Genomic DNA, 7,500 nt, shown 5'->3' on the forward strand with positions numbered 1-7,500 from the left:
GGCTTGTGCTCCGGCCGGCCGGCCCCGGGGTGCGCAAGCCCCCCGTCCCACAGGCCACCAGAGGGTCCGGGCGCTGGGGACGGGGCTCCACCGGGGCCCGGGGAGGCTCTCCCCAGCCTGGCTAGGGTTTGGAAGCTGGGACCTGGCCCGGGGCATGAACTCCATCTGGCAGGCCCCGAGGGTGCTGGAGCCCCCTGTCCTGCAAGGCAGTCGAGGGTCTGGGCGCTAGGATCCCTCTGGGCCTGGGGAGGCATTCCCCGGCCTGGCTAGGGTTCGGAACATGGGACCGTGCCTGGGGCTTGAACTCTGTCCGGCAGGTCCCGGGGTGCTGGAGCCCCCGTCCTGCAAGCCAGCCGAGGTTCCGGGCGCTGGGGACCATCGGGGCCTGCGGAGGCTCTCCCTGGCCTGGGGGTAGGGTTTGGAAGCTAAGCCCCAAGCCCGCCATGAGCCGGATGCCGTTTAGGCCCCGGTCGAGCGGGCGAGTGGATTTGTGGAGCCCTGGCCCCAGCCAAGCAGGTTCAGAGCCTCCCCGTGCCGGACTGACGCACCTGAGGGCCCACCGGAGGTCATGCCCGGGCCCCGGCAGCGCATGGGCAGCATATCCCCAGACCTGGTGACCTGGCAGACTGGGACCTGCTGGCACCCTGGCCCTGCCGAGCCCCAGTTCTCTCCCAGGGCTCCACAAATGCGACGACCAGATGGCCGAACTTCCCTGGAAGTCCCGATGAGGTGCCATTTGCCTCCCAGATCCCAGCGAGGGCTCCAGGAGGTCGGGTACTTTCACGCTTTGGGTCCCCTCTGTCACCTCGCGTGCAGAGTTTACAAGAAAGGAGGGTATTTTCCCTCCGGATTACTAGGGACAGGGTACGCCCGGACGCCCCTCCAAGGCTGGTGGTTCTCTGCCATGGGGACCAGATAGGCTATGCCTGGGTAACACCTCCCTAGGCCACCCGTGGCTTCCTTCCGCCAGGCCGACGGCATGTCAAATTGCCCAGGACGGGCTCCATGGCTCTTGGGCAGTCGTCCCCTGGGCGCCCGGGGCTCCATCCACCCCGGCGGCATGGAAAAGTGCCCAGGACGGGCTCCATGCGTCCCGGGCATTCGTCCCCCGGGCGTGTCCGGGGCTCCATCCAGGCTGACGGTATGGCAGAGTGCCCGGGTCGGGCTCCATGGTTTTCACGGTGGTCCTCCCCTGGGTGTCTGGGGGCTCCAGGCCGAAGGCATGGAAAAGTACCCAGGACGGGCTCCATGCGTCCCGGGCATTCGTCCCCCGGGCGTCCGGGGCTCAATCCAGGCTGACGGTATAGCAGAGTGCCCGGGTCGGGCTCCATGGTTTTCACGGTGGTCCTCTCCTGGGTGTCTGGGGGCTCCAGGCCGAAGGCATGGAAAAGTGCCCAGGACGGGCTCCATGCGTCCCGGGCATTCGTCCCGGGACGGGGACGGGGACAGGGACAGGGTCGGGAGAGTCCAGGCGGCTTCACTTCCGTGTCCAGCCATCTGATCGCCCAGATTCCCTCGGCCATCTGGTCGCCCAGATCCCCTCGGGCATCTGGTCGCCCGCAACGCTTTCCTATGGGGCGACCAGATGGCCGAACTTCCCTGGAAGTCTTGATGAGGTGCCATTTGCCGCCCGGATCCCAGCGAGGGCTCCATGAGGTCGGGTACATTCGGCCTTGGGTCCCCTCTGTCACCTCGCGTGCACAGATTACAAGAAAAGGGGGTAATTTTGCTCCGGATTACTAGGGAGAAGGGTACGCCTGGACACCCCTCCGAGGTTGGTGGTTCTCTGCCATGGGGACCAGATGGGCTATGCCTGGGCAAAACCTCCCTAGGCCACCCGGGGCTTCCTTCCTCCAGGCCAACTGCATGTCAAATTGCCCAGGACGGGCTCCATGGCTCCTGGGCAGTCGTCCCCCGGGCGTCCGGGGCTCCATCCAGGCTGACGGCATGGAAAAGTGCCCAGGACAGGCTCCATGCGTCCCGGGCATTCATCCCCCGGGCGTCCGGGGCTCCATCCAGGCTGACGGCATGGCAGAGTGCCCGGGTCGGGATCCATGGTTTCCAGGGATGTCCTCCCCTGGATGTCTGGGGGCTCCAGGCCGAATGCATGGAAAAGTGCCCAGGACGGGCTCCATGCGTCCCGGGCATTCGTCCCCTGGGCGTCCGGGGCTCCATCTAGGCTGACGGTATGGCAGAGTGCCCGGGTCGGGCTCCATGGTTTTCACGGTGGTCCTCCCCTGGGTGTCTGGGGGCTCCAGGCCGAAGGCACGGAAAAGTGCCCAGGACGGGCTCCATGCGTCCCGGTCACTCGTACCCCGGGCGTCCGGGGCTCCATCCAGGCTGACGGCATGGCAGCGTGCCCGGGTCGGGCTCCATGGGTCCCGGGCAGACCTCCCCCGGGCGTCCGGGGCTCCCACCTCCAGGCAGACGGCATGTCAAAGTGCCCAGGACGGGCTCCATGAGTCTGGGACAGCCCCCCCCCCCCGGGCGTCTGGGACACCCATCTCCATGAGGCCAACGGCATAGGCAAAGTACCCAGGACGGGCTCCATGGGTCCCGGGCAGACCTCCCCCCGGGCGTCCGGGGGTCCCACCTCCAGGCCGACGGAATGTCAAAGTACCCAGGACGGGCTCCATGGGTCCCGGGCAGCTTCCCCCGGGCGTCCGGGGCACCCACCTCCAGGCCGACGGCATGTCAAAGTACCCAGGACGGGCTCCACGGGTCCCGGGCATTCCTCCCCCAGGTCGTCCGGGCCCTAGAGCTCCGGTGGTCCAACCTGCGCCTGAGGCCCAGCCGGGGTCCAAGAGCCCTGCCTTGCGTGGGCAGGCAGTCAGGAACCCTACCGCGAAGGCTTGGGGTGGATGGGGAGCTGGGAGTCCTTTCGATCCGGGCCATCTGGTCGCCCGCGATGCTTTCCAATGGGGCGACCAGATGGCCGGGCTTCCCTGGAAGTCCCGATGAGGTGCCATTCGCCTCCCGGATCCCAGCTAGGGCTCCATGAGCTCGGGTTCTTTTACGCCTTGGGTCCCCTCTGTCACCTCGCGTGCACGGATTGCAAGAAAGGGGGGTAATTTCCCTCCGGATTACTAGGGGCTGGGTACGCCCGGACACCTCTCCAGGGCTGGTGGTTCTCTGCCCGGGGACCAGATGAGATATGCCTGGGCAACACCTCCCCCGGGCGTCTGGGGCTCCATTCTCCGGGCCAACGGCATGGCTCAATGCCCAGGACGGGCTCCACGTGTCCCGGACAGACCGCCCCTGGGCGTCCGGGGCACCCATCTCCAGGAGGCCAACGGGATGGCAAAGTACCCGGGAAGGGCTCCACGGGTCCCGGGCAGCCTTCCCCCGGGCGTCCGGGGCTCCCACCTCCAGGCCGACGGCATGTCACACTGCCCAGGACGGGCTCCATGGGCCCCGGACAGACCTCCCCGGGCGTCCGGGGCACCCATCTCCAGGAGGCCAACAGCGTTGCAAAGTACCCGGAAAGGACTCCACGGGTACCGGGCAGTCCTCCCCCGGGCGTCCGGGGCACCCATCTCCATGAGGCCAACGGCATTGGCAAAGTACCCGGGAGGGGCTCCACGGGTCCCGGGCAGGCCTCCCCCGGGCGTCCGGGGCACCCATCTCCAGGAGGCCAACAGCGTTGCAAAGTACCCGGAAAGGACTCCACGGGTACCGGGCAGTCCTCCCCCGGGCGTCCGGGGCACCCATCTCCATGAGGCCAACGGCATTGGCAAAGTACCCGGGGAGGGCTCCACGGGTCCCGGACAGCCTTCCCCCGGGCGTCCGGGGCACCCATCTCCAGGAGGCCAACAGCGTTGCAAGTACCCGGAAAGGACTCCACGGGTACCGGGCAGTCCTCCCCCGGGCGTCCGGGGCACCCATCTCCATGAGGCCAACGGCATTGGCAAAGTACCCGGGGAGGGCTCCACGGGTCCCGGACAGCCTTCCCCCGGGCGTCCGGGGCTCCCACCTCCAGGCCGACGGCATGTCACACTGCCCAGGACGGGCTCCATGGGCCCCGGACAGACCTCCCCCCGGGCGTCCGGGGCACCCATCTCCAGGAGGCCAACGGATGGCAAAGTACCCGGGAAGGGCTCCACGGGTCCCGGGCAGCCTTCCCCGGGCGTCCGGGGCTCCCACCTCCAGGCCGACGGCATGTCACACTGCCCAGGACGGGCTCCATGGGCCCCGGACAGACCTCCCCCGGGCGTCCGGGGCACCCATCTCCAGGAGGCCAACGGGATGGCAGAGTAACCGGGAAGGGCTCCATGGGTCCCGGGCAGCCCTCCCCCGGGCGTCCGGGGCTCCCACCTCCAGGACGACGGCATGTCAAAGTGCCCAGGGCGGGCTCCACGGGCCCCGGGCAGCCCTCCCCCCGGGCGTTCGGGGCACACATCTCCAGGAGGCCAACGGCATTGGCAAAGTACCCGGGAAGGGCTCCACGGGTCCCGACCAGGCTTCCCACGGGCGTCCCGGGCACCCTCCTCCAGGCCGACGGCATGTCAAAGTGTCCAGGACGGGCTCCACGGGTACCAGGCAGTCCTCCCCGGGCGTCCGGGGCTCCATCTCCAGGCCAACGGCATGGCTCAATGCCCAGGACGGGCTCCATGGGTCCCGCGCAGGCCTCCCCCGGACGCGTCCGGGGCAACCATCTCCATGAGGCCAACGGCATTGGCAAAGTACCCGGGAAGGGCTCCACGGGTCCCGGGCAGGCCTCCCCCGGGCGTCCGGGGCTCCCATCTCCAGGCCAACGGCATGGCTCAATGCCCAGGACGGGCTCCATGGGTCCCGCGCAGGCCTCCCCCGGACGCGTCCGGGGCAACCATCTCCATGAGGCCAACGGCATTGGCAAAGTACCCGGGAAGGGCTCCACGGGTCCCGGGCAGGCCTCCCCCGGGCGTCCAGGGCACCCACCTCCAGGCCGACGGCATGTAAAAGTGCCCAGGACCAGTTCCACGGGTCCCGGGCAGTCCTCCCCCGGGCGTCCGGGGCTCCCTTCCCCGGGCCAAAGCATTCCAGAGTGCCCAGGACGGGCTCCACGGGTCCCGGGCGTCCAGGGCTCCCTCCCGGGCCAACGCTTGTCAGAGTGCCCAGGACGGGCTACGGGCCCCGGGCGTCCGGGGCACCCTTCCCCGGGCCAGCGGCATGTCAGAGTGCCCAGGACGAGTTCCACGGGACCCGGACGTCCGGGGCTCCCTTCCCCGGGCCAACGGCATACAGGAGTGCCCAGGACGGGCTCCACAGGTCCCGGTCGTCTGGGGCTCCCTTCCCCGGGCCAACAGCTTGTCAGAGTGCCCAGGACGGGCTCCACGGGTCCCGGGCAGTCCTCCCCCGGGCCAACAGCAGGTCAGAGTGCCCAGGACGGGCTCCACGGGTCCCGGGCAGCTCCATGCCCAAACCCATTTGAAAACCCGCCGCAGCAAAGGGGTTATAGGCGGCCATCTATTCGAATGCACAAATGCATGCTGTGACATCGCATTCCTTTACAGCGAGATGCCTTGGCATCGCAAGTCAGTAGATCAACTTGATCTAGAGGACACACAAACTAAAGGCATAATACAATCTATTTTTCAAACTCAAACCTGCGCAACAGGAGGAAAGTGTTGATATACTAGCCCCCTTCAGTGCTAATGACGGCTCCTGCTCGTCACGATTCCAGTAGGGAAGGTGTTGGTACATTCCTTATGTTGGAGCGCCATCTAGAGCAAGTCCGGTAGATAATGTGTTTGCAATAGTAGCGCGCAATGCTTTCCAATGGGGCGACCAGATTGCCGGGCTGACATGGAAGGCCTGAGGTCCAGGGTGAGGTCCAGGGGAGGGCGGCCTCCCCATCCCGGGCGCTGTCCTTGGTCCTGCTGCGTGGCAGGGTGCCCGGGACGGGGTCCTGGAGGGCCCGGGGAGGCTTCCCCTGCGCCTCCGGGCTTGGGAGCCCAGGCTGGGTCCAGGGGCCCGGCCGGGCCCCGGGTCGGGTGCCACGGCCCTGGGCCCTGTCTCCCAGCCTGCCGCACTGCCAAGGGCCCGGGAAGGGGTTCCGATGTGCCCGGGGAGCCTCCCCTTGCTTGGCTGGGTTCAGGAGCAGTGGCTAGGGCCCCTGAGGGCCCGGGGAGGGCGGCCTCCCCACCCCGGGCTCTGTCCTTGGTCCTGCTGCGTGGCAGGGTGCCCGGGACGGGGTCCGGAGGGACCGGGGAGGCGTCCCATGCGCCTCCGGGCTTGGGAGCCCCGGCTGCGTCCAGGGGCCCGGCCGGGCCCCGGGTCGGGTGCTCCGGCCCTGGGCCCTGTCTCCCAGCCTGCCGCACTGCCAAGGGCCCGGGAAGGGGTTCCGATGTGCCCGGGGAGCCTCCCCTTGCTTGGCTGGGTTCAGGAGCAGTGGCTAGGGCCCCTGAGGGCCCGGGGAGGGCGGCCTCCCCACCCCGGGCTCCGTCCTGGGTCCTGCCGCGGGGCAGGGTGCCCGGGACGGGGTCCGGCGGGCCCGGGGAGGCTTCCCATGCGCCTCCGGGCTTGGGAGCCCCGGCTGCGTCCAGGGGCCCGGCCGGGCCCCGGGTCGGGTGCCACGGCCCTGGGCCCTGTCTCCCAGCCTGCCGCACTGCCAAGGGCCCGGGAAGGGGTTCCGATGTGCCCGGGGAGCCTCCCCTTGCTTGGCTGGGTTCAGGAGCAGTGGCTAGGGCCCCTGAGGGCCCGGGGAGGGCGGCCTCCCCACCCCGGGCTCTGTCCTTGGTCCTGCTGCGTGGCAGGGTGCCCGGGACGGGGTCCGGAGGGACCGGGGAGGCGTCCCATGCACCTCCGGGCTTGGGAGCCCCGGCTGCGTCCAGGGGCCCGGGCGGGCCCCGGGTCGGGTGCCACGGCCCTGGGCCCTGTCTCCCAGCCTGCCGCACTGCCAAGGGCCCGGGAAGGGGTTCCGATGTGCCCGGGGAGCCTCCCCTTGCTTGGCTGGGTTCAGGAGCAGTGGCTAGGGCCCCTGAGGGCCCGGGGAGGGCGGCCTCCCCACCCCGGGCTCTGTCCTTGGTCCTGCTGCGTGGCAGGGTGCCCGGGACGGGGTCCGGAGGGACCGGGGAGGCGTCCCATGCGCCTCCGGGCTTGGGAGCCCCGGCTGGGTCCAGGGGCCCGGGCGGGCCCCGGGTCGGGTGCTCCGGCCCTGGGCCCTGTCTCCCAGCCTGCCGCACGGCCAAGGGCCCGGGAAGGGGTTCTGATGTGCCCGGGGAGCCTCCCCTTGCTTGGCTGGGTTCAGGAGCAGTGGCTAGGGCCCCTGAGGGCCCGGGGAGGGCGGCCTCCCCACCCCGGGCTCTGTCCTTGGTCCTGCTGCGTGGCAGGGTGCCCGGGACGGGGTCCGGAGGGACCGGGGAGGCGTCCCATGCGCCTCCGGGCTTGGGAGCCCCGGCTGGGTCCAGGGGCCCGGGCGGGCCCCGGGTCGGGTGCTCAGGCCCTGGGCCCTGTCTCCCAGCCTGCCGCACTGCCAAGGGCCCGGAAAGGGGTTCCGATGTGCCCGGGGAGCCTCCCCTT

The sequence above is a fragment of the Lissotriton helveticus genome, unplaced genomic scaffold, assembly GCF_964261635.1.
Source record: "Lissotriton helveticus unplaced genomic scaffold, aLisHel1.1 SCAFFOLD_1769, whole genome shotgun sequence".
Lineage (NCBI taxonomy): Eukaryota > Metazoa > Chordata > Amphibia > Caudata > Salamandridae > Lissotriton > Lissotriton helveticus.